This window comes from Corvus cornix, chromosome 12 (genome assembly GCF_000738735.6).
Source record: "Corvus cornix cornix isolate S_Up_H32 chromosome 12, ASM73873v5, whole genome shotgun sequence".
Taxonomy (NCBI): Eukaryota; Metazoa; Chordata; class Aves; order Passeriformes; family Corvidae; genus Corvus; species Corvus cornix.
The window spans coordinates 5,167,489-5,193,282 of NC_046342.1; the positions used below are offsets into that span (position 1 = coordinate 5,167,489).

The following is a 25,794-nucleotide window of genomic DNA, read 5'->3' on the forward strand; positions in this document are numbered from 1 at the left end:
CCTTACTGGCCACTGGCAGAACTGAGTTCACAGGTATCTGTATGTTGCACTGGGTTTCTTTCCCTCTGAGCTGGAGAAGTGCAAGGAAATAAAATCATTAAATTGTCCCAGCAGCAGGAGTCCAGTGAATGGGTAATTGTCACACAATGTAAAGGTGTTTGAAAGAGTGGAGGAAAAAATAATCTAAATGTTCTCCTTTTTCTGGGAAGATGTATTATTATTTATGAATAATTTTTGCTGTTGAAGGGAAGTGGAAGATACAATCAGAGACACCATAAAAATGAAATGTATAAAGTGTTATTTACATTATATTGGAGAAGAAGGAACCACTGGCAGGGGGAATACTGGTTTATTTAAATACAAAATCAGGTTATTCAGAATTGTATTCTTAGATTAACTGCTGTACAAAATGTGGTCCATAATTCTTCCTGCAGTAGAAATATGAACCCTGGTGAGCGCTGCTAAGGCTCTGTAAGTTTTGTTTGTATCTCCAGACCATGCTGGTGTCTGGGGTTGGGGCTATATTCTGCTGCAGCAGGAGCTGAGCAAACCCAGAGCTGAGTGAGAGGCAGTTTTCTGAAAAGTTTCCTGTCCCTACAAAGAGTGAGAGAACCAGTGAGACCACAGCACCCAGCACTGGAACCAGCACTGCTGGTGTGGAGCATCCACAGCCCAACCGCCTGGGGCAGGAGCTGTCACTGTCCTTCTTCCTATTCTTAAAGAATAGACCAATTTTTAATGAGGTTTGCTACTAATTTTCAACATTCAAAGGTTCATCACTACATCAAGACATGAAATTATCCCTACAGATCCTCTTTGTCTGTCAAATCTATGGAACCAGGGTTATATTTGGGATGCTTCCTGCTCTCTTTATCCATCCATTGCTTGTTACAGTGCTAGAAGCAAGATCTGGAGAGATCTTGGAAGACAAAGATAGGACAGAAAGGAGAAAAAGAACACATTTCTTAGTTCCCAAGATGCATTTGGAGACTGGTGTTGCTGGACTTTGTAGGTAGATGTCGCACCTGATTTGTAGGATGGGTGATCTGTAAAGAAAGTTTTTTGCATTTTCTGTTTCAGTCTGTCAGTAGTGGAGCATGAACAGGCATGAAATTTCATAATCTCAGATATTTGCACTTCTGTATTTTACCATAAAATTGACTGCTTTCTCAGATTGGAGCGATTGGACTGTGCTGAACAGATTAGGGTCTGTTAGCACAGGGCAATCCTGCTCATCCATTAAACAGATGAGCACTCAAAAGGGGATTGTAGTGTTGGAAATTCTACCCAGAAGGTGATAACTATGGCCATGAAGAACATTTTCTCATCTCTTCCTACTGACAGAAAACCAGCCCAAGTAATGTAGGTTTATAGCATATCAGATCCCTGCCAAGGGAAAAGCATTGCTTAAAATCAGCTCAAACCTGCTCTTTCCATTGGGAAAGGGAGTTCCTACAGAACTGCAGACTGTGGTGGGTGCTTTCTGCTTTGCATGAGAAATGACAGTTCCTGAGAAAAGGAAAAAGCCTTGCATTGAAAGTTTGGGGTTTGATAAAGATTCCAAAGTTTTGGTGAGAGCTGGAGGAAGTTTTATGTTCTGACCCAGCAGCACAGAAGTGCAAGGAGCAAAAAAGGACTGTGCAGAGTGAGATACTGCTTTAGAAATGTCCAAAACATTTCTTTCCCTTGACAATCTGCTCCACTTGCTGTCATGATCAGCTGCTTCCTCAATCCCTGCTTTGATGTGTTCAGGGGGAAATTCTAACCAGTGCTTTGGTTTGCCTGCAACCCTCTGTGTGTGTGTGTAACCATGCTTGGGAAAAGAATAAAGGAAAAGCACTTTTGCTTTCTTTTCAAAGAGGAGTTCTTCCTTCTGAATACTGAAATAAAGCTGATGGATGAAACACAATTCCAGGTCACCACCTCCTGAGCCATAGGCTGGTGGTTCTTGATGCTCGGACCCTCTGGATGCCCAATTTCTACATCTGCATGTGAGGCTGAACACCACAGTCTGCAAATATCTTAAAGAAAGGTCTGGAAAGATGAGGAAGCCTGGATTTTATTGACACAAGGCACAAGATTCTGAATGGCCCATGCATAAAGCTGCCTATAATGAAATGTCTGCACAAAGCAAATACAACAGTGCAACTCCTTTTTACCATTACGACACCCCACACAAAGCACAGACTTTGTGAATAATTGGCACAGTGATATATCCTCAAATTTATGGTATTGCACCAAGTTTTTCACTGTGAGAGTAAACACAGGGGATGTGTTATCTGTCAGGGGTAAGAGGGGACAGGCAGGCTCAGAAGCTGGAGATCTGGAACAGTCCCTCGTGAGCAATGTCCACAATCCAGGGAGAAAATGAAACACTGCCAAGTGTTTAAAAATCATTCATTTTATTCCAGTATTACTCAGTGCCTGTAGCTCGGTGAAATATTGTTTGGAAAGCTGATTGTTCAAATGGGTGTGGATATAAAACCGAAGAAAATGCTGCCCTTGGAGGCAAGGCCATAGTCCTTAGTTACAGTTAGAAGCAAATAAATAGTAACTATTACTCTGCAGCCTTTTGAGAGCTTTTTGTGCTCTTAAATCCATGAATGACTGTGTGGGGGAATAAAGAACTAAAAGCTAACCTGCTTAAGATAAAAACAAGTTCTAGGAGTTTTCTCTGCTAATTTTGGCTCAAGACTCCTGCTGAGCCTAAAGTAAACACTGTGAAATTGGAAGAAACCAAATAGGCTGTTTAGGGGGTTTTATTACACTCATTATTTTTATTTTTCCTTTTGTCTTTTTTTGATTTTCCTGGCAGCACCTGCTAGTCCCTGCCTATATGGCCTATGGGATTTCTCCTCCTTTCTTTAAGCTCATTCTTTCCAGAGTTAAAAGGTTCTGGTTACTTCAGAGACAGAAGTCAGACCGTGCCATGTATTGTTCGCAGAATGCATCCAGAACTCCTCAGGTTCCAAAGTTACAGGACACTCAATAAAGTTCCTTAGAGGAGGTTTGATGATGGCAGGATGCACAGGAATTATAGGAGAAAAGTTCTGGGTGATTTGTATGGTTTGAAAAATGGTGTTGGCTTACAACCTCTGGACTTAGTCTTGAAAAATGTCCTTTAAAAATCAAGACAGAATTTGGGGATTTCAATTTAAATCAACCTGAGAAACCATAACTTGAGTCATCAGTACTGAAACATGAGTCACTTGTTTGCCAAAACAGGCAAAAATGTCTGTTCTTTGTTAGAACACTGATTAACCAACATCAGCTTTGAAAAACTGGCAGGTCTCATCAATACTTCCAGATAGCACAAGTGGAGATCAATACTTACACTGAGATCTGAAAGGGGGAAGGTGAGGCTGCTCCTCATTTTCCCCACGGACCATTGCTTTACCTGCTCTCGAGTATAATCCTTTTCAGCACAACCAAACTTTTCAAGTTTTCATTTTTAACATTCAATCCACTTTGAAATTCTTTGAGATGGACTTCAAATTGAATTTGGTTTTGGTATTCTGAGAGCAGCACAAGGAGTTCATATAATAATACTACATAAAATGATTGCCAACTTTTTACTTTGGAGGCTTTTACAAAAATTCCAAATCACTACTTATAAGTGCAAATATTTACATATACAGACGAAAATCTGGCTATAATTTTTATTTTGCGGACCACATTTCAGAGCCAAGACATGAAAGAAGTGGATTCCTGGGCTACAGAGTCAGGTTGGTTTATTTCTTGCTAATAAATTTCTAACAGTGTACATGTTTACTGAGATTTTCAAAATTAGCCTTTTCTGGGAAGGTTTGGAACATCAGTTGTCGGGGTGTACTTTAGAAATACAGTTCTGTATTCTATTTACCCTCAGTCCAAGCAGATGCTCTGGGTGGCATCTCTGCCCATGGCAGAGGGATTGGAACTAGATGGTCTTTAAGGTCCCTTCCAACCCAAATCATTCTGTGATTCTATTTTGAGCTCACAAAATGGCAAATTCTTAATCTTTGTGAATTTTTGAGGGTCACATAGTTAATTTGTCACTAATTCTATCCAGTTAAGTACAAACTTACCTGCAGAATGGAATTATAGGGAGGTTCCTTTGTCTTTAATTTTTGGCAACAATGGTGTGTGTGTGTGATAGCTCAGATTGGAGAGTGAGTATCTGAGTTTGCTTATCAGATAGCTGAGTAAGCAAACCTGTCTGTCCTCTTCCTTTTTATAAAATTTCCACCCATCTGACCACTTTTATCTTGGAGAGAATGGGAAGAAAAAGCAACTTTCCCCACTGAGCTTTAAAGACTGCTGGTGAAATAAACAGTCCCACTCAGCAGAAAGTTATCCTCAGTGAGTGGGTACATTGGAAAGGTTATGAACTAAAAGAAAAAAGCAAAGGCCTAAATTGGATTGCTGGCAGCAGCTCCTCATGTTTCACTTAAGCCACTTTAGTTAAAATGACTTTCCTTTTTGTTTGCCAGGAAAAACAAGATGCTTTGTTTAAGTTCATTACCTCTAATATTTTATGAGTAGGTGAGTACTGAGCTATGCTCTGTTTTCTATGACCTGGACTCTGAGATGAGAGCCTTGCTGTCTGGGAAGTTGCCATTCTGTGCATTCTACTGGGATGCAGAGCATCCACCATTGTGCACAGACTCTCTCTGAGTTTCCATTTGTACCCTCTCTGTGCTTGGGTTTGCAGCCTCAGCAGCTGTGCTGCTTAAATAGGGGGGAAGTGCTTTTTTCTCCCACTTAGTTTTATTCTTTGCTTCTCAATGTTGGGCACAACTGAGAAGTTTCTCTCTTGGGTCAGGAATAAGATCAGATTTAAAGCACAAACGTGGTCTGTGCTCACCATCCCAGGTTCCCTGGTGCCTGTAGAGGTGTAGGAGATGATTTTGCTGGGAAACACCTTTCCTGCTGGCTACAATGGACAAAATTCCCTGTGTTCTCACCTTCCTGGACTGATGTGTCCACAGCACACAAATATTCTGCATCAGGCTCTGGCCCATTTGTCCTCTGCCTGAGGCTCGCTGGCTGCTCGCTGCCATGTAGGATACCAGATTCTTTGGGATGCTCTTTCACAAGAATTTACTACACACGAGAACAAGGACCTTTCCCTGTAGGCAGGTCGAACTCAGATGTTACTAAAGATCTGGGACTTGTCCCAAATTGTCACTAAATCATGGCTCTTCTGAGGAATAAAAGCATTTTTTAACTCTGCTCCTGGTTTCCTTGGCCGCATCTGGTTTAGTCTGGGTGCAGCCACACTGGAGGTGTTGCTGTGGGTCCCTGCAGGGCTGTTCCTGGAGAAACAGTGCCAGAGGCACCTCACTGATGCCAAGGAATCTTCAGTACACAAAGGGGGTCCTGCTATTATGCATTAATCTCATTTCAGAGCAAAATAATTGAGAAGACAGAGTATCACAAGGAATGATGGAGGGTTAAAGAGCAACCTCTGTAAAAAGGGTATGAATAACTTGAGGAAGGCACATCAAAGTGCTCTCTTGGGCTAAGAAGCAGTCCAGCCTCATCCAGAGACTGTAAATAATATTGCCCCCAGGGTTCTGCTGCTCAAGCAACAGTACAATAAAATTCTTTCTGCAGACCATGGGCTCGATTTGGATGCTGGTGTTACTGCAATTTCCAGAAAGTTTAAGTACTGCAAAGACAGTGGGAACTCAGCAGTTTGGCTTCTTCCTGGCGCCTGCCCCGAGCCCCCCACAAACACAGAAATTGCAGCTACAGAGGACTGGGACTGTGGGCCAGAACAGCCCCAAGCCCTCCCCAGTTTACATAGGGGCCAGTTTCTTTATTTGAAAACCAGAACGAAACAAAACCTCACAAAACAAAACAAGTAAAGCTGCTGCTTTAAGGGCTCTTTCTTCAGTTTTAGCATCCTCTAAACGACTCAAATGGACTTTGTAGGCAGACACGAGGCACACTGTGGGTGAGGATTAAGCAAGCCCAGTTTAATCCTACAAGGAGTAATCAAATGTGAAAACACCCTATCCTTTCCCCTTGGGGGACGTTCAGTGAGTGGCTGTGTTCAGAGCAAGCTTTGTTGTTGGCTGGAGCCACCTCCTTGCTGGTTTTCTAATATTGCAAGAGTTGATGCAACCCTGCCTATTAACTTTCTATTTTATGTTCTGTATATTTTTATTATGAAAGAGGGTAGGGAAACCAGTGTGCTTGGCTGATCAGGTTTATTTATATCCAGCCCTGGTGTTGCCATTATGACTGGAACACACACAGTAAAGAACTGGGATCTTTTGCCTTTTTTTGAGAGAAATACCAGGTATTCAAGGCAAGTTGTTAGGGGACATGGTGAGCAAGTTTTATTTTAGAAATGTCATTCCGTGCTACCTGGAAATTGAAAACATCCATTCCAGGTGTCTTTGAGCATTTGGAAATGATGGTCACCTGAAAGCTTTGACCCAAGTTTCACACAGAAGGCAAAATGAGTAACAGTAACTAAGTGAAAAGGAAAAATTAATTGTCTTTTTCTCCCTGGAGAAGAGATCCATTCTGCTGGAGCTGGATAATACTTGGAAGCTACAGAGCTCCTTTTCATTAGAGAAATGAAAGGCTCATCATCCCTAGAGCTCTTAATTAGGCACCTTTTGCCATTCACAAAATTCTGTGTCTCCGCTGTCAAGTCCTATTTGTTTTAAAAATTGATTCATTTTCTTCAGTTCTTTTGTTGGGCAGCAGAAATGAATAGACCAAATGAGTCCAAACACTTTGTAAATTGTAAGAGGTTTAATATAATCAGCGTGGCCACGCCAAGCTCAGAGAACAAGTGTACAGCAGTGCTTTGGTGCCAAACGCTCACAGAGCAATAACAAAAACCACGTTCAAAGTGGAGAGGGCTACAGAGGAGAGGGAAAAAAGTACATATGGAGTATTAGCTCCCTGCAGACCTATATGGTACTCTTTCATTTATGGTGGCTATTAATCCACAGGAATGACATATCAGTTAGGTGGCGGGGATCAAAATGAAAGTGCTTGGTTTTAAAAATACTCAGGCTGAATGTTTTTAGTGTAGGTTTTCTGATGAAAAAGGTTTAAACCTTTCATTTAAAGGAGGAGGAACTTCTTTTTCAGCACCACCTGAAAAATAATGTCTTTTGGGTGTTGAATATAAACTGAGATCAACTGTGTTTGTGAGCCTTCCTTTGAAGCGTTTCCCCATATGATAATATTCAGTGTCTGTTTACAAGGCTTTGATTTCATGCAGGAAACAACTGCTTTTGTACAAACATGTAAATGTATATATGAATGCGAGTGTTTGCATATAAATGTTTCCTCTTCATTGTTTTCTTGTTTTAAAAATCTCAACCAACCTTGAAACAGGAACAAAACAATAACCATTGCTAGTGGGACCTGACTGACTGGAGCTCATCAGTGAACCCAAGCAAAGCCGATGCAAGTTGCACCCTGCAGGAGGCTGAGCCTTCCAAGTGTGTGCTTGCTGCTTTCCAGGCTGAGAAGGTTCTCCAGTTACTGCATTTTCAGGTTTGCATGATCTGTTCAAGAGGTAGCACTAAATACACAGAAAGTTTTTCTGCAGAATTTTGTGTGAACATTCTAGGTTTTTTCCAAAACCCATCTTCTAGGTTTAAAGCTACTTTAAAATTGTTTTTTTCATGGTTAGAGGGGCAAATGGCCCATTATTAATCAGTGTGCTGCATTTTGGAAGGTGCAGACAGGGAAAGGTAAGTATTTAACTTGTGTAGAAGCTGTACATTCTGAGGAGAAAGAGTTTTAGATAAAGGCCAGCATGATTAGAGGAAAAGGGTAGATATAACTGATTGAAAGTCTTACAGGAGTAGTTTTCACACTGATTATCTGATTGTCTTTTCAGTACATACATCTTTCTCTTTAAAAGTGGTGCCAGTTTGAGTCAGTGCTTCCTGTGTTGTGTGGTTGCACAGGTGAGCTGTACTGGGAGAAAGCCCCAAAGCCTTTCCTCACATGCACATGAAGGGTGACAGACCATGTGTTAGATGCGTGATGTATCCCTGCGAGCTCCATCAGCCAAATTGTGCCAACACTGGTGTCTCAGCTGTCAGTGTGAGGTTTCAGTCATCTTTTTTCTCAGCCTGTTAGAGAAGTTGTCAGAAAAAGTATCAGTGTATTAGAAACAGCTTAAGAAATTATAAAAAATGCTCACCTCTTGTATTTCTGTGCCCATTTGTTTTTGCTGGTGGCTTTTCATCAGATCCAACACAAATACCTTTATTTAGTTGAGTACAGTGTGATTTGCTTTTTAGTTCCTTCTTTTCCAAAGATAAGGAGGTCTTACTCCTACTTTATTGATTGAAAGTTGAAATTTCCATAAGCACACTGAGAGTCTTGCTGACAGAGCAGTGTAAGCAAATTGTCTGAGAGGTACTCCCTTCCCAGAGGATGGAATCGAAGAGGATTTATGGAAGAGCTTCACACAAGAAGGAGTTCTGCTTTTTCCCACATGTAGGAAGTGCTCACAATGCCCAGCTCAGATTGCTGAGTTAGATCATGGACATTGCCAACAAGGCCTTCTCCAAAGGCAAGTGCAGCATTTCATGCACACATTTTTTGCCCAAGGTTACAAAAGTCCCTGCAGTCTGTATTTTGCTTACAGACATGAGAGATGATCCATGCACGTACTCTGCATTTGCACTGGATTATCTGTAATTTGCAGCACAAGTTCTTTTGGGTAATGAAAGTGAAAGCATTAAACATGAGGGCCTGCTGGAGCTGTGCAAAACCCATCAGAGGCACCCTGTAGACTCTTAACTTACTTATTTGCACTTTAAAAATATCCTTGGGTCACCACCTGTGGAAATTCAGAATGAAACTCTACTCAGAAAAGCAGTTTCATCTGGTGGGGTATCAGGGCCAGGCATCTGGTGGTGTCAGAATGAAAATGTGACACGTTGTGTTCAGCCAGACCTGAGATGAATTCTGAAAATTGCTCAAGCTGGAAAGCTTTACATGATTTGAGAGGAGGATGAGCTGCTGAAATGCTCAGCAACCACTGCAGATCCCTCATATGTGTTGAGCAACACAGGATTAACAAATCTCAGGCCCGAGAGAGAAAAGTTATTGGGGGAGAATGTGAACCATGCAAAGCCTCGTGTTTGTTTCTGGAGATTGGACAGCTCCAGTAAACCACTGGGTAGCTGGCAAAACAGTATGAAAATCTGCAGCTGTTTCCTTTGCCAGCAGGTTTGTTTAACCCCTGACAGAATCAGTCCAGTAAAGGTGAAGGGTCTGGCCACGGCTCCAGTTTTTGAGTTTTAATCAGTCTTTGAGCAGTTAGCTCAAAGCTGTGTTTCAGATCACAATAAGTCATGATTTGGACCTGTTTTTACCTTTCCATCTGAAATTAGGATGCTCAGGTTAGCCCTGCTGGTGACTGGGAGAGCCATGGTTAGAGGACACATGAAAAGAATTTGAATTCCAGTTTTCCCTCCTGTGTGCAGCACTTCCAGAGCGCCAGCACTTGCAAACAGCTGTGTTAACACATCTGGAACTGCTCCCATGGGGATCCATCATGCTAGGAGCCCTCCATAGCTCTGGGAGCACACCCTGGGGCTCAGGCAGGCATGAAACCAAGTGAAAGAGCTAATTCCTGACAGGAGAGCACTGCCACTCGTGTTGCTTTGCTGTGACAAACAGAGGAGGTGGTTACAAACCTATGTCTACATCTTCCCATTTCACTCAGCTCCAGTAATTATTGACAGGTCTAATTGCCATCAGATGGCTGTATTTTAGTGCAGGACAGTATCAAAGACCCCAAAAGCTTCTGTGAATGTGTGGGTTTTACCTGGAACCTTTGGAAGACAGAGAACAGTACTGATTGAAAAATTGCAGAAATCACAGAATCAATTAGGTTGGAAAAGACCTCTGAGATCATTGAGTCCAACCTGTGACCCAACACCACCATGTCAACCAGACCAAATAATGATTTCTGAAACCAGTGGGAGTTTTGCTGACATATACCAGATATTTCAACATTCTAAAACCAGCTACAAATAAAACTGGCAGCACTCAACTAAATGGGAGCAGGAAGGAAAATGTGTTAGGGAAGGGAAAACAAATGCTCCATTTACATAACAATAAAACTTTATATAAAAAAAGAAGCAACCTGGCAGTGTAAAATACCTTTCAGTACTGCCTGCTCAGGGCAGCATAGTAATGCCTGACTGAGTAATCTCAGCTGAGAGATGCAATGTGGTGGGAGATGCAGAGGATGTGTTTAATCACCCTGTTCTTTGCTAAGTGAGTCAGATAAAAGACTGTGTGAGGCCCATAGTCAGAGGAAGGAAGTTACTGTCAGTCCTGGGCATTGAAACTGAATGATTGTACATTTTAAAAGTTTCACATATTACAGCCTTCTGAAAGATTTGTTGATTCAGGGATCCTAAAACAACAAACAACCCAATGTTAAAGGACAGCCTTGGCAAGGGACGTACTGTCAAACTCTGCAGCTGGGGGAATGTGGCCACAAGATATTGATTTTGTAGAGTCCTGAAATGATTTGGGCCCACTACTATTTCCATTACTGCTTTAAAACAGAGTCTGAAAATGCCTGTGTTTGGAAGAAGCAATTCTGTGCTGAATTTCCCTGGCAAATCCCATCACTCACTCTAAGAGAGGAGAAGTTGCTGAACTCGCACATGTAGGGAAAGACAGTGAATTACAGAGGTTTGCAGCCTCATGTGGAGAGAAAATTGCAGGATTCATAAAGCAGTAGCTGGAGGAAGTGTGTACAGATGCTTCAGAGACCTCTTGTGCAAACAGGCAACACCTTAACTCACAGATTTAGAAGCAGAATTAACTTTGTTCTTCAGCACTGGTTCTCTTAACTGCTTCACTGCTGTCACAAATGCTACTGGAACATGCTCTGGGCTGCCTTTTTTCATAGAATTGAGTCTGTAATATCTCCCCCCAAACTAACCACCTTCAGCAGCTCTCACTGGATTTGGTGGCTGGGCCCTGGTAGCATGTTCATCTTTTAACTTCCAGTATCTGACAATTTACTGTTTTCTTAATATTTCACCCTGGACATAGAGGGTAGTACCTAACAAACCTGACTGTATGCACTTGATTTTACACCCTTGTTTTTCAATTTAGACACAGCTGACTCTAGATGGGATTCATTACAGCATGAAATACCTGATTCAGCAGATGTAACATCACACGGTGCCATCCTCATTAGCAGAAGTTTCCTGAATTCATTTTGAAGTTTATAAAAGACATCAAGTATCAGTATGGTCAGTTTTACATACCATGAAGCAGTCAGGGTTACTCATGGAGCTTACCACATGTTTTCTCTTTATTAAATTGATGCAGAATTCATTATATTTCAGAGGGAAATTTGATTTTGTACTAGATAAATAAATATACTTGACTCTATAGATGATAACTCCTATATGTATTTTTTTAAAGTTCCTGTCTGTATTAGGGATGTTCACATACCCACCAGAGCCTTGCCAAACTAGCTCACTCTTATTTCCCTGTCATGCGTGCCTTGTGGGCTATTAATGAATAAATAGATTTTTTTCTTCCTTTCTTTTTTTCCTTTCTTTTATTTCTATAATCACCTGACCATTTGTCCTGGAAGTGAATGCCTGCCCCTGTGCTTCCCTCACAGAAAATGCACTTTGTTAGGCATGCACTGTGTGTCCCTGTGGAAGTCCCTGGAACCTGATGAGGCAATCCCTCAGCAAGAAAGTGCTGTCAGCAGGATCTCCAGATCCCATTAGCAAACCTCTGTGGAGCAGGGCACTTAAAGAGCCAGCTCTGGATGTGTCTGTGAGAGCTTTCCAAACGGCACAGTCTGCTGGAAGCATTTATGGGCTCTGCATGGAAAGCTGCCCTAACTAGGCCCATGCTACAAAATGTCCCATGTGAGCTGGGCAGAAGCTGAGGGGTTTGGAGGAGAATAGTTTTGAGGAGAATGGTTTCAAACTGCTGGGGTTTGAAGTTTGTTAGAGACCTACTGAGCAGCACTGCCTCGTGTTCTCCTGGAGCTGCTGCCCTGCCAATGCAAGGAGTGACTGGGCAAAGGCCCAGCTGGGCACCCCAGGCCCACATCCCACGGACGCTGGGCTCATTCATGGGCTCTTCTCTCGCCAGCTTCGGCCACGCTCGTCTTGGGGCTACCTCTGCTGGGTGTTTTCCCCAGCTCACCCACCACCTCCTCCAAGTGCCCCCTCAGCCTGTCCTCGCTTGAAGAGCTGCTCTGAACAAATCCTGTGTGTACAGGGTCTTGTAAAGCTCAGCAATGGAGCACCAGACTCCCTCCAAGGAGAGCAGTGATGGGAGCACTCCACAGAAGTTGCTGTATGCAGGGGTCTGAAGAGCAGGATGAGAAGGTAGAAGAGATGAGTCAGATGTGCAGCAGGCTGAGTGTGCACAGTGTAAGAAAGCTTGTGGCACTCTGAATGCATCTTTCGGTTTTCTGAACATGCTTTTGATTTGTACAAACTAAATCAAAGAGCTGGGTGAGCTGGGTGATCATTCTCAGAAGGAGGAGGCAGCTGTATTCAAGCTCTTCCCCTGACCTGAATTCCTGGCTGAAAAGCAAACCAGTTTCTTAGCTGAAAAGTAAATGTCAAAGGATACTAGAATTAAATTATTTTTTATTTCCACCTATCAAAGAAAATTAAGTGAGAGAGATTAAGTGGATAAATGTATCAAGTAAACCAGCAGTGAAAAAAATATACTCCCTTTCTACAACTGTAAACAATTACTACCATGTGATTTGGAAACTGTCAATTAGCTCTAAGCACAGTGAATCAGAGCTGCTTTCTGGTGTAATGAAAATAGAGCATCTCCCCGTCACATCAGTATAGATTGCATTAACCTTAATGACTCCTGTAAGGCTAAACCTTGTCTTGCCGGGCAGATTGAACACTGTGCCTTGTAAGCTTTGCCTTTAACTTATCTTTGTAAAACTTGCATTGATTCTACTCTAATTTAAACTAGAAATACAGAAATTGTCAGGTCTGAACAGACCACTGGTGCAACTAATTTGATTTTTTGTTGCTAACTGCAACCAGTGATGGATGGACTCAGGGAAAAGAAGAATGATTCATTCCCTGTCCCCTCTGCTTTCCTCTTTCCACTTGTACCCTTTTCCTAATTTGTTTAATTAAGTGTGGTGTGATTTCTTTACCCCAGTTGATGACAAGTTTGTGTACTGAAATGGAAATATTAACAGATCTTGTGTCTTCAAACTCCCCAGTATTATTAGAGATATTATTCTTGCTAGTGTAAATGTCAAATCCCAGTTTGGAAATAATTCTTCTGTATCTCCTGTATTAAATGGATTATTCTAAGAAGTTTCCAAATCCATTGTCAGGAGCCTTCTTTTTTAAAATTGTTGAATGCTTCCTTTCAGTGGGAGAAAATGTAAATAGGACCATGTTCCTCCATGAGCACCACCATCTGCCACATCTCCTGTTTCATTATTAATCTCTGGCTAAAGTTTATTTGGTGAATTCGAGAGGAGTTCCTCTTAGACTTATCCCAGTGTAACAAAATCCAACCCTCTTTCCTCCAGTTACAGGGAATTTCTGTCTTCATGATGCACTTAAACAAAATTGCTAACTCTTCATGGGGAGAAAGATATAAGTTGATGTCTCAGCTAGAATAATGTCTTCTTGGTCTAATGGCTGGTATATCTTTATTGATTAGCTTCTCTAAAATATCTCTTAAGTTCCCAACCTATGACACAATGAAGTGATTTTTCTATGGGTCGTTGCTCAGTACTTCAAAATTGGGCCCACGGGGGTTCCAAACTCATGATTTGAAAATGAAGGTACCAGGAGTTAATTACTTTTTGTAAAAAAATAGGATGTGATTTCAATTTCTGAGATACGTGAGCTCCAGTTAGCTCATGCCATGTCAGGCTTTCTCTTAACTGAATCTCTACCACACATCAGAACAGTTCACCTACGAACACAGCAAAGCCACTGCTCCTGTCAACCTTATTGCTGCACAGATTATTTCCAAAGCTCTGGTGCTGTGGTTTAGAGAATGTATATTATCAGCTTTATATGTTCCTCACATTAGAAAAAAATCTGCTTATGAATTAGGAAAAAATCCAGGAATATTTTATGATGACTACAAATACCACAACCTGCTGCAGTGCAGACTAGAAGGCTGTACTTGAATTAAAGAGGGAAAGAGTCCTTCAAGCTGGGAATGTAGCTGGGAATCTCTCAGCAAAGCATTTTCCTGCTCAGGTGTGAAGCTGAAGCACCTGCTGGCATCTTGCCACCGAGCTTTGCCAACCCAGCTATGTTTGAACAGCAGCTCCACTGCAGGCAATGTACCATGATATTTTTAAAAATTCAAGTATAACTACTTTTCCTGTCTTTATTCCTTGCATTGGTATGTGCAAAAGCTTCTCATTCAAGTGGGAAATTAAAAGATAAGCAAGTAAGAATGAAGCTGTCAGGAGGTTAACCTGCCAACTCCCAGACCAAGCAGGGAAAATATTTAAAAGCTCAACACCTTCAGTATCGTGACAGAAGGGAGAAACATCACAAAGACCACATTTGTGGGAACCTGTGCAAGATTTTATGGAGTTTCAGAGTGTGTGGTAACTTCAGGGCTGAGTGAATCTGAATAACAAATGAATTAGGGAAAAAAAAGAAGATAAAATATTAAAGGTCCAAATTGCTGGTAAAGCTTTCCTCACTGACAACTATTAAAAATAATTAAAATAAATTGGGAGGTAAAGGCAGAGGATTTCACTAACTACAGAACCTTGTATTTGAAACCGAGCCTGTATTTCCAGCAGAGGTGTGTGCATACACAGGATTGTATGGCCTAGTGGTTCCCAATCCAGTTCTCAAACAGTGGCAGAAAGCCTTTTCCTGCAGAATTCTCCTTTGCAGCTCTGCACTGTCAGGGCCTACCCTCCAGATCAGATGCAGGGAGCACTTCTGAGTTGGTGTCTTGTTTGTAACAGGGCCACCATTGCCACAAATTTGTTGTGCTTAATCACAGCAGAGGCCAGAATCCAGAAATTTGGATGTGGCATTTAATGCACATGGATGATTCTGTGCAGTAAAGGAGCTGCTTAGTTTTTGTATATCAGCCAAGAAGTGCTGAGCAGTGTTGGCCTACGTAGCTTGGAGAAAAAGAGAGAGAAGATGCTAATGAATACAAAATTTATAATAATCTCATTGCTTTAGAGCCACCGGAGCTGCTCAGACGCAGTGTTAATAGCAGAACTTTGCAGTTGTCAAGTTTGATCCATGTATTTGTTTCCAGTCTCCCAGTCCTGATCCTCTTCCCTTCATGCAGTAAATCAAACAGGACATATCTGAACTTCTAAAGGTTGCCAGATGTTTCTTTTATTAGGTTATTGGAAGGCAATAACTTTCAAAGGGCAGAAGAGTTTTGGCTATCTGGTGAATTTAATCAGAACACATGGGAATGGGATCGTGGGGCTGTGTGAGGAGTGGTCCCATCAGCTGGGCTCTGGGGAGCAGGAGAGCAGCACAGCAGAGCTGGGTCAGGGGTCCCCTTCTGCAGGGACTGTCTGGAGCTTGGGCATCTGCACTGCCCAAATGCAGATCAAAACCATGTGACAGGGAAGTTGTTTTGGTTATCGGAGATTAGGCCAGAAATTTGTAGAGTTCAGTTACTACAGCCATATCCTGTATCCTGTGTGCACCACTGGGATTCCTTCTTGCTTTTTTTTCCCAATAAGCCAGGTCTCAGTGCTCTAAAATTTCACTGTTGTCAAAACCAAGTGCATGATGACTTAACTGCCACTTGAACAAGCCAAAAAGCCCTGTTGTTTAAAGAGATCTCTTTCCTAGTGTACCTCCAGGCCTGTTTGCCTCTTCCATTGACCATCTAGTGAAGAAATCTAAATAAAGAAAATCTAAATAAAGAAAAGCATTTCACACTCTTCCAACTCCATTTCTTTGTCCAAAACTCAGTGTTTGTCCCTCTCAAAATCACATTTTTAAGCTTATAAACTGTCTGTATTAAGTAGCCTATCCAACTGGCAGATTTCTGAGGGCATTAGAAAGCTGAGAAGGACAGAAACAGCTGCATTCAGTAACTCCAAAACTCCTAATTCTGCATAAATGCCATGGGTTTTACAAAGAATAAAGCTTTGTGTTTAGAGAAAGGGTATAACAAAGAAAACATGCCAAGGGGTCTACACCTTACATTCCCATTGTACATAATGCCATTTGCAAATTGTCTCCAAAAACCAGAAACTTCCAGACTAAGGAACACTCCACTGGTAACACAGGAGTGACAGCATGGACTGCTCATCGCTCCTGGCTGCATCTGCATCCATACCCTGGTGCCAGAGGGGGACCCTTCTTCCAGAGAACCCACGAGGGACACTGCAAACCTCCTGCCTTCAACGAAGAGAAGAGATGGAACAAGAGCTGTGCCTTAGTGTCTGCCAGAAGGAAATCCCTGCTGAGCTGCTCACCTGACCTTGTACCAGCTCCGTGCCTTCCCGAGGTGCTGCAGGTCCAACCCGCTGGCCACAAGCCCAGGACATCCTCGTGCTGCAGCCAGGTATTGCTGATGCCACATGGGCTGTTTTCCTACTTTCCTTAGTTAATCTGCTTCTCACTTTTGCAACCTCACTACAAAAGTACTCACTGAATATCACAGTGGTCACAGTTCACTGAGTATCACAGTCTGGTCAACTGCAGTTTGTTTGAGCTCATATTTTCTGTTTAAAATGCCTGATTGGTTACCTAAAATAACAAAATATTGTTCTCATTTGTGAAGGCTGAGACTGCTTAAGCAGAGGCTTGAATTACTACTGAAAACTGTGTAACAGACTTTTGTGTAGAGTTTGTGTCATGTGCTGTAATTTATTAGTCTCCCAAGGCATGCAAAATTGTTCTGTGACTATTCAGTAGCCATAAAATATATGAAGAAATGCAACTACCCCAAATTTCCAAGATTTCTTTTGTGTATAAATGTATTGCCACTTCTAAAATGTTTATGGGGCTCTAGGACATTCATTTGCAAGACACAGACTGCTTTAGTAGTACCCAGAGTACCTTAACCTTGGCTGGACTTGACTCTAGGTGCTTCTGTAACACAAAACTACAATCAAATTAAGCTCTAACTTCAGTAATTGAATTTTAGTAGCCAAATTTTATGAAGGAAACAAATTTCAGTTACACCTGTGTATTTGTAAAAGATGAATTTTCAGTGTTTAATGTAAGTGTTCATAGACAAGCTTGTGCACTCAACCAAAGAGAGAAGAGAATCAATATCACCCCTGAGCAGCAGCTCAAATTTCAAATATTCACAGCTTGTAAAGTCGAACTTGTGAAGTTTAATTGACCAGGAATAATTTGAGGACAGTGATCTGTATGAGCTTCATAGGCAGAATGCAACCGAGTTATTCACTGGAAATTATTTATTCCACTTTAGAAATAATGGGGCACTTGCAATGGGGCTGTGCATTTGCTAAAATCTGAACTTTAATTTGCCCATGAACACTGCATGATCCTCAGCAGAAAAGGAACAGCAATTAGGAGCTTGTTTTCATGGAATTCCCTCCCACCACTGCTCCTCTGAGTAACCTGGCTATCAATAAGCACATCCCTCCTGTCACAGCCTCACAGCATTGTAGCTGTAAAGGAGAAGATTAACAAGGGATCCGTGATCTCTTTTGCTTCTGTGACTTTCAAGTTCAGAGCAGAATTAACCTGTGATTCTTCCCTCTGCTTCTCTGCAGTGACCAGTGAACTAAATGCCCATTTTTCTTCCTCAACTGCCAGTGAATATTTACTGTAGTTTTTCCTGTAAAGCCTTGTCCCTTTTGCAGACCTGAGAATTTGGCTCATCCAATTTCAGTGCCTCTTTTGTAACCCATGGCAATGCTTTCTCTTTTTTGCTGTGGTTTAATATTACATGTGTGGAAATGCCAGGCAGGAACCAGGGGCTGGTGGAGAAAGTGCTTCTGGGGAAATGGGACAATCTTCAGCCTCCCAAATATTGTGAATAGTGTACTCATGGACCATAAAAGCCCAGCTAAATGAGTTTTGAGAGAAAGAGTAAAAGTAAACTGAACAGAATTTGGAACACTTCAGTTATTTTGATAAACTTAAATCTTGGCCTAATTCTGAAATTGCACATTGTTTAGGAATATTAGTGTTGGCAGAAATAAAGTCATTTGGAGGAGCCTGTTGTGACTTAGAGATCCCATATGAAATACTGTGATATTTCGTGCATGTAATCGATCCTCCTCTCCTGGTGTCCAGTTTACCACTCCTGTAAACCTCAGAAATTAATCCCTAGTCAGCTCCCTTCAGGAGCCAACGCACCAGGCTGGGCTGGAGAGCCCATCCAGCCACAGAGCTGTTGTGTTTGCAAATCTGGCATCCCAAATTACACAATGTCTGTACCCTTAAGCTGAGGTACCAGGCAACTGGTGAGGCTGATACCCTCTAAGGCATCTGTGAACTGATTAGTGAGTCCAAAGTAGAAAAAAGCATGAAATGGAGCCCATTTGGATGAGTCCTCACCTCACACCCAAGTATAGGTACAGTTAATAAATAGATACATACTGGCTAGAGAACAGATACAGAGGGCAGTGACACTGCTTGAAAAACTGTCACATCCAGACTCCAGGATTTAGATTTTTCAGGTGGGCAGTGGTGGCAGAGATCTTTCCTTTTCAAAGGTAAAAATGAAAACTGGGCATGTAGCAGTTTCGTTCTTATGTTTTGATCTTTAGGTACCCATTAAATGGGTGAACTCAGGGGTCCCTAATTAGGAGCTACAATGCAGGGGTTCCCTGCCAAGGACATGGCATCCCCACCATCGTGTTCAGCTTCCACATGATGGATGTTAAGAACCTCTTCGTGTTAGAAATCTTAATTGCTGTGTTTGAGAGCAGGTGCTGCAGGCTGTGGGGTGGGAGTGCTGAGCACAGCTGCCTGCACTGGGCTGACCCTCGAGCTGGCTCCCTGCTCACCTCTCTGCTCACCCAGCAGCATTTCAGTGTGCATCACCCCCGGTCAGACAACTTTTTGTGTCAGCCAAGCAACTGCTGGAAATTATCAGCAATCTTTTGTGCTTTGCCCTATTTTTAAGCCCCTTTGTCACTTAACTGTACACAGCTTCAGTATTTAAGCAATACATGTTGGGGGCTTTTTTGCTTTACTCCAGCTTGCTTGAAGGGTTATCTGTGTTTGTTCCCTGTTGAAATTCTTATCCAGACTGTACATCTCAAGTTCCTTGGTGTAAACCACCCTGAGAAGTCACCATCTCTGTTTTCAGGTCTGCCTCAAACCCCAATGGAGGGCAGCCTTTGGCCAGACTGACCTGATCTGTGCAACATTAAAATCCTAAGCAGCACAGCCCGCTCAAACCAAAACACCTGGTGAGTCTGGGCAGAATTATAACTCTGGCCTCAATACCAGTGGTTAAGCAAAAGGTTTGCAGAGTGATCTACAGAGAACTTGTCTGAAAGAAATAATGTTTGCTTTTTTTTTGTTACTTTTACAGGATGAGCCTCCCTAGTTTGCAGTTCTTTACAGCTTTATGCTGCACATTGAATGAGAGTCCTTCACCAGCTTCTAGACACTTCTTTCACAAGAAAATTGACTGGCAGGGGCATATTTTTTCCTTGTCACTCCAGGTGAGATGACTCCATTGACTTCTGTAGTTCACTGACTGAGAAACGATCAAACCCCAAACTTTTAGGGGTATTGAGATTGCTAGCAATGTGAAGGGAGAAAAAATAAGCCAGATTTCTATCCTTTTTGTACAGCTCACCAGGGAGCATTTCTTCCCAGACATTCCTTGTTTTTCTTTTCTTCTGGAGTGGACAGGGTTGTCTTCCTTGCCACTGGCCTTGCCTTCCAGCAGGTATCCTCCCCCTGGTCCCAGCAGAACAGCTGCTGTGGTCTGGTACCTATTTAGCCTGGTGTAGACCCAGTGGCCACAACCAACCTGTGATTACCCAGATATCCTGTTTGCCCTTGCTGGCGAGAAGTGCTGAGTGATGTACGCTCAGTGGTGGCAACAGCGTTCACACATGTGCTTCATTGTGCTCCAGTACCTCAGTTTCCATGGCTACCACAGAAATTGCAGGTTTGCTGTACAAATTGGTAGGAGAGATTCAGAACCCGAGCCCATATGCTGCAGCTGCCTGAACCTCATTCCCCTCTGCTGGACTCAGACGTGCTGCTCTCTGTTAGGGGCTGGAATGCTGGGCTCCAGCAGGTGCAGCAGGCACTGCTGGGCTCTTCTGGGGAAATTGGGTGCCTACACCAGCCTGCCCCTGGTGTGGCTCTGGGCTGTCAGGTTTTTGAGCAGAGAAGAGGATCAGCAATTTGATGTACAGCCAAGGGGCCTGGGGGAACTTTCCTCCCTGGTGGTTGGGTTTTGTGCCACTCCCCAGGTGTAAAGCAACTGAGTAAAGGCATATTTTAGCATGGGATCATGGAGCTGTATGCAGAAAGGCTGCAGGGAGAACATGAAACCAGACAGAATAGGTAAAACAAAGCCCATCCAGACCAGTACCTGTCACAACTGGAGACTGACAGCAGGGTCCACAGGGAGGATTACAGGGTTGCAGAAGCACTGGAAATACTCTCCCTGTGCCCAGGTAGCTGCAGCTCTGCTTTCCTGAGTCAGAGATGGTATCTGTGTCTTTATTTGCTGAACTACCACACTAGTGAATTTTTTTTTCTATTTATTTGCCTAGTTGTGTTTGAGCTCACATCCAATTTAACCTCTGCAACAGCTCAGCAATAGGCTCCACAGCTGAGCTGTGCACTGGGTGACCAAATCCCCTGCAGTCATATTCTTCCCAGCATTAGCAGTCCTAGGTCAATTATTTGAAGTCATTTAACAAGCAGAAGCCATTCCATAACTGTGATTATTGCCCATCTTCATGTGTTCTCCACTTCTAGTAAATCCTTTCTGAGAGGGTTGGTGACCAGAACAGCTCATGGCAGTCAAGATTCAGATGCATTGTGGATTCCCTGTTCCTTTCCTGGTATATCCCAGTATCTGGATTGTTCCTGAGCACTGAGCTGGTACACTCTGTCAGAATACAAATATTTCTTTCTTCACTGGTAGCTGTAAAAGCACAGCCCAAGACTCTGTGCTGACACAGCTGTCTGCTTGGAGGACTCTGCCAAACTTCTTCCTTGGGACCAGCCCACCCTGGCATCCCCTGGTCAGTGGGGTTAAGAATGCAGCTGCTTTTGAAGGCTAAACCAGACTTTTGACTTGTCAGGCAGAAGTTTTGGTTCACACTTAGACTAAGGTTCCTCTTCATGAAGTCTTTGTATCAGCATCATCTTTCTTGAAGGCCTTGTCTTTCACCAGCTGTCTGTGGAGAGCAGGACTGCAGGATTCTGCAGCAGAAATGAGTTACCTGCCTGTCATGGGGTGTTTCTAGTGGGCACTTCTGCACTGTGGACTTTGGTGGTCCTCCAGCTCTCCCATCTCACAATACTTTTGCCTACCTGACTACTGCATGAGAGATCCTCAAACCAGAAATTCAATCCTCTACCACGATGTAGCCCAGCTTCAATTTTAAGCAGTTTATTGACCAGCATTTATTTGAAGTGAAAGGTATCCTTAATGGGGCAGTTCTGGCGCTCATACAAAGTTGTCCTGTTGTTGCTACTCATAAAAGATCCCAGAGGGAGGTAATTTTGGCAATCACAGAAGGAGACTTGTCCCATTACAGCCTCTGAGGTAACGTGTACTCACAAAGAGCACTCAGACCAAGTTCCCTGCAGTGTGTGTGTTCTGCCTGGCACTTTCAGCCAGCCAAGGAGTGTGTTTATCTGGTGATAATCAGATCAATGTGGTGTGTTATTACATTTCAGTGCATTATTGCAGTTATTAAATAGTTTTCCCAAGGATTGTAGAATAGCTATTTTTCAGTAATATGTTCCATGATACCACCTTGAAAAAGAGTTCATGAGGATTTTTAAAAGGTCTGTTAGCAACATTCCAATTTAGGTAAGTATTGTGGTTGAACTCAAATTGTGAATAAAACATGAAATAGATTAAGAAAGATGAATGGAGTGTTGAAAGAAGATCCAAAATCTGTTTTGGCTAATGCTCATAGCATTAATTTTCTAGAACTGCTTTCTTCACACACTACTGACTGAAACTGCTTCATCCATTCAAATATATACAGTGCCACAGAAAAGTTTCTTCTACATTTTTATCTTTTATTAACTTGAAATTGAAGGGAAGTGACCATATAGGATGGCTTCTCAAATACATAATTCTAACATTTAAAAAAATTTAACTCTGCCCTGTGAAGTCACACAGCACGTGTTTAAGATGGTTGAAGATTTTGTCTCCAGATTAGAATAAATTACATTAGCCACATGGAAATTTTAATGTTTTCTTCTTTTCATGGTAGGTCTAAGTGTGTCTTTGCAATATTTCATACTTAAAGATTTCTTTTGACTGAAATTCTGACTTAATCACTTGCATTAACCTGTAAGTAACGTAATTTCAGTTTTATTGTCAGGAGTATTTCCTTTTAGCCCTTATGATAGTGTTCTTTAGGGATTTACTTAATTTTGTATATTCTGACTAAATCTGCTGAAACAATACCATGGACTATTTCTGGCAGCTTGACAATATATAGCACTGACCTTGCTGAGAAGCAAGAATATCCTTTCTTTGTTTTCCAAGATTAAGAGCATCACCAGATTCACTCACTAACATTACTGCTGCCTCCCCTAATAATGTATTTTGTGAATTTGTCCTCCAGCTTTAATGGAGGACAGTGCAAGCAATCTGGAAAATTTGGCAACATTACTTATTGTAAAAAGCCTATTTACATATATTAAAGATGCCTTGCTAAAGTTTAACAACTAGACCTCCCTGAACAGCCCAGCAGCACTGAACCTCTCAAGTACCCACACAGCACTCAACTTGTCTTTGCTGCCTGGGGAGGTTAATTTATGCAGCTGAGTCAGCTAATCATCACTGCAAGGAAAACACGTCCACATGTTAACTGCAAAGCACCGAGATCTTTGGACAGGGACATTTACCATCACTGTAGAGAATAATAAGATATCAAGTCAGGAAAAGACCCATTTACTCCAAAAATCTGTGTCTGGCCTGCAGCAAATGCTGTGAACAACATAAATACAGGGCAAGCATACAGGGATACTACCCAAAATACCCTCCCAGTCTGCAGTCGTCTGCAGCATAATTCCTGAACCAGTGATTGTGCCTGTTTCAAAGAACCTTTCTCCCATTAATCTGCCCAGTAAGTTGTGTATCCCTGTACATTTGCATTTACAGCCTCCTGTGGCAAGGAGACCCAGTGGTGGCAAGGATCTTCTTCCAGTTTATCCTGCTTGCCTGCCTGATGCATCAGTTCCAGGAGAGGGTTTACGTGGTGGAAGGTGTAGAGCAACTCTTATAGAACACCTTGGGCTGGTTTCAGGGGGCATAAAGGGGATGTCCAAACAGCAAGCTTTGCAAGCAGGAGTAACTCACGTTCAGTGAGCAAACAATAGCTGGGAAGCAAAAACTAAGGTTTTGGATGAGTTCTAGTCTCACATTTTCCCTCTGCTGTGTGTTTGCAGCTTAGTCTGCTGTAAAAAATGTAGGTGCAGTTATGGTCCTGTTTGAAACAACTCGGCCTCCTTTGAGAAATGATGTGACTGTTTGGGTAGGACTGGACAGAGTACGATACATTCAGAGCAATTTTAAAATCCAGGTGTGCTTCCATTGGTTATTCTGTGGGACTGACCCACGGCTGTATGCAAAGTCCTTTTCAGACACTTGTAGTTTCTCCTGCAGCTGTCAATCTCTAAGGCAAGTCCTACCTGCACTGCTCTTGCATGTTGATCCCTGTTATAATTTATCAGTGTTACATCTGCTCCATTCTGTACTCTGATTAAATTAGAATCCCATTAAGCACAGTTGGCTGTGAGGCAAAGGAAATGTCTGATCTTATTTTCAATATAAGGCATGCCCTCTGCACTCCTGCATGTCAGAGAATTTCCAAGGACTGATAAGGCTGAAGTTTTGATAGGATTCCTGCATTTCTCCAAGGACTTGTTGAAAATGTGGCAGCTTAGTAGTTGAATACTAGATGGTTAAGTGGCACAGTGCAATGTATTGTGTATAAAGGACTTCCTGAAGAGCTGCCCACTCCTCAAGGGTGATCTTTCATGGCATCAGTGATGCCACAGCAGCAGGACCTGGGCAAAGACACCCCTTCAATCCATTAAAACAATCACACAGATGGAAGCTGTGTCCCATCTCATGATAAATAACAAACCTAGTTTGGTATTCCTTGGAGAAGTACTGACAAAACTTGAATTTAAGGTGCTTTGTGTTTTTTCTCTTTTTGTTGGAAAAGCAGGATATCAGTAGAGCATTTGTGTCAAGGGCCACATGCTGAATATTCCCTTTGACATTTCTAACAGGCCCCACCAAACTTGCCACAGTGTTCAAGGGATTCCTGACACATGTCACCCCTACCTGTGTTTCTGGTCCTGTTGCTGTAGGGATTACAAGTCCTTATTCATCAAGTGTTACTTTGAGTGCAACATGAGCTGTTGTTTCAGCAGCCTGGTCAGTGAAAGGTGTCCCTGCCTGTGACATAGCATCAGAACTGGGTGATCTTAAAAGGTCCCTTCCAACCCAGACCATTCTGGGATTCATGTTGAGAATATTTGGCAAATCATCAAAATTTCATCTTGCTTGCTACTGTGTTAATATTTGGTATTTTCCTTTAAAAGGCAGCCTGTCTTCTGCAATCTTCCCCTGAAATCAGGTTGCTTAACAGCTTAAAGTCTTTAAAACAGTGTGTGCCCATTTTCTTCTCTTGGATCATTCTATGCCTTCTCCTAAGCAGTAATAAAACAAAACTAAAATACAAGATTTTGTTTTAAATATTCACTCCTTAACTGTACATCCTACGGGCTGGGCTCAGCTAATCTCTGGATTTCAGTGTAAAATATTATGGCATTTATCTGTAAAATTCATTTGTACCACACAACGCTCTCACTTGAGAAAATCCCCAAACCACCCCCTTTTTATACCCGGTACGTTCGTTTTCTGCTGTCGGAGAAAAAAAAAAGCTTGAGACCACTAAGCAGCTGCAACCTTTTCTGTAGACCTTGTTTATCTGATATTAACTGAACTGTGTATCGCAGTTCATAGAAACAGAAAGAAATCCCTGTTCCAAAGCAGGTGTCTGTGCTGCTTGTAAATGTCAGTCAGCCCTTCCACATCAGAAATTAATTGTGCCCCCACCACGAGAAAGCGAGCAGGTCAAAGCACTTCTGATGCTGTGCTCTGGCAGGTTATTAGGTTTTCACCTCAGGAAATCCAGCTTCAAATGCCGTGTGACCTACCTTAGCTGGTCACTCAGGAGCATGTATGCAACAGACACAAAAAGTTAATAAAAATACATCAGGCACCCCCCACTGACAGCTGTTTAATTACCCATCATTTGCTGCTCACACAGAGGAGTAGCGTGTTGTCCTCTTGGGTGCTTCATTAGTACCATCCAATTTTGGCTATGTCAAGGTTTATTTTGTGGTCAGTCCTTTAAGAATAGAAAAATCAAATATAATAAAAATACAACCTGTAACATTGTAACTGTCAGGGTAGCAACTATTGCTTTACTGAAATCAGAGCTTCCAGCCTGGTTTATAGTTTCTTTTGTTGTTTCAAACTATTTTGATGATAAGAAGGAAGTTTTTAAAAAAGAAAAATCAGATTGTGTTGTTCTTCAATAGAGTGTGGTGCCCAGGACTTTGGGCCACTCTGTCACAACAGACCTGCAGG

The 25,794-nt window shown here is 42.3% G+C and overlaps 1 protein-coding gene across 1 annotated transcript in view; it reads left to right on the forward strand.

The window, feature by feature from the left end:
• The window catches only part of SFMBT1 (Scm like with four mbt domains 1), a 132,915-nt gene that overhangs the window by 15,066 nt on the left and 92,055 nt on the right, over positions 1-25,794 (forward strand). Inside the window, exons 8-10 of the mRNA XM_020583733.2 lie at positions 16,230-16,545; positions 19,276-19,378; positions 19,504-19,636. The gene's annotated coding sequence lies outside the window, so the exon portion shown is untranslated. The remainder of the gene's footprint in view (positions 1-16,229; positions 16,546-19,275; positions 19,379-19,503; positions 19,637-25,794) is intronic.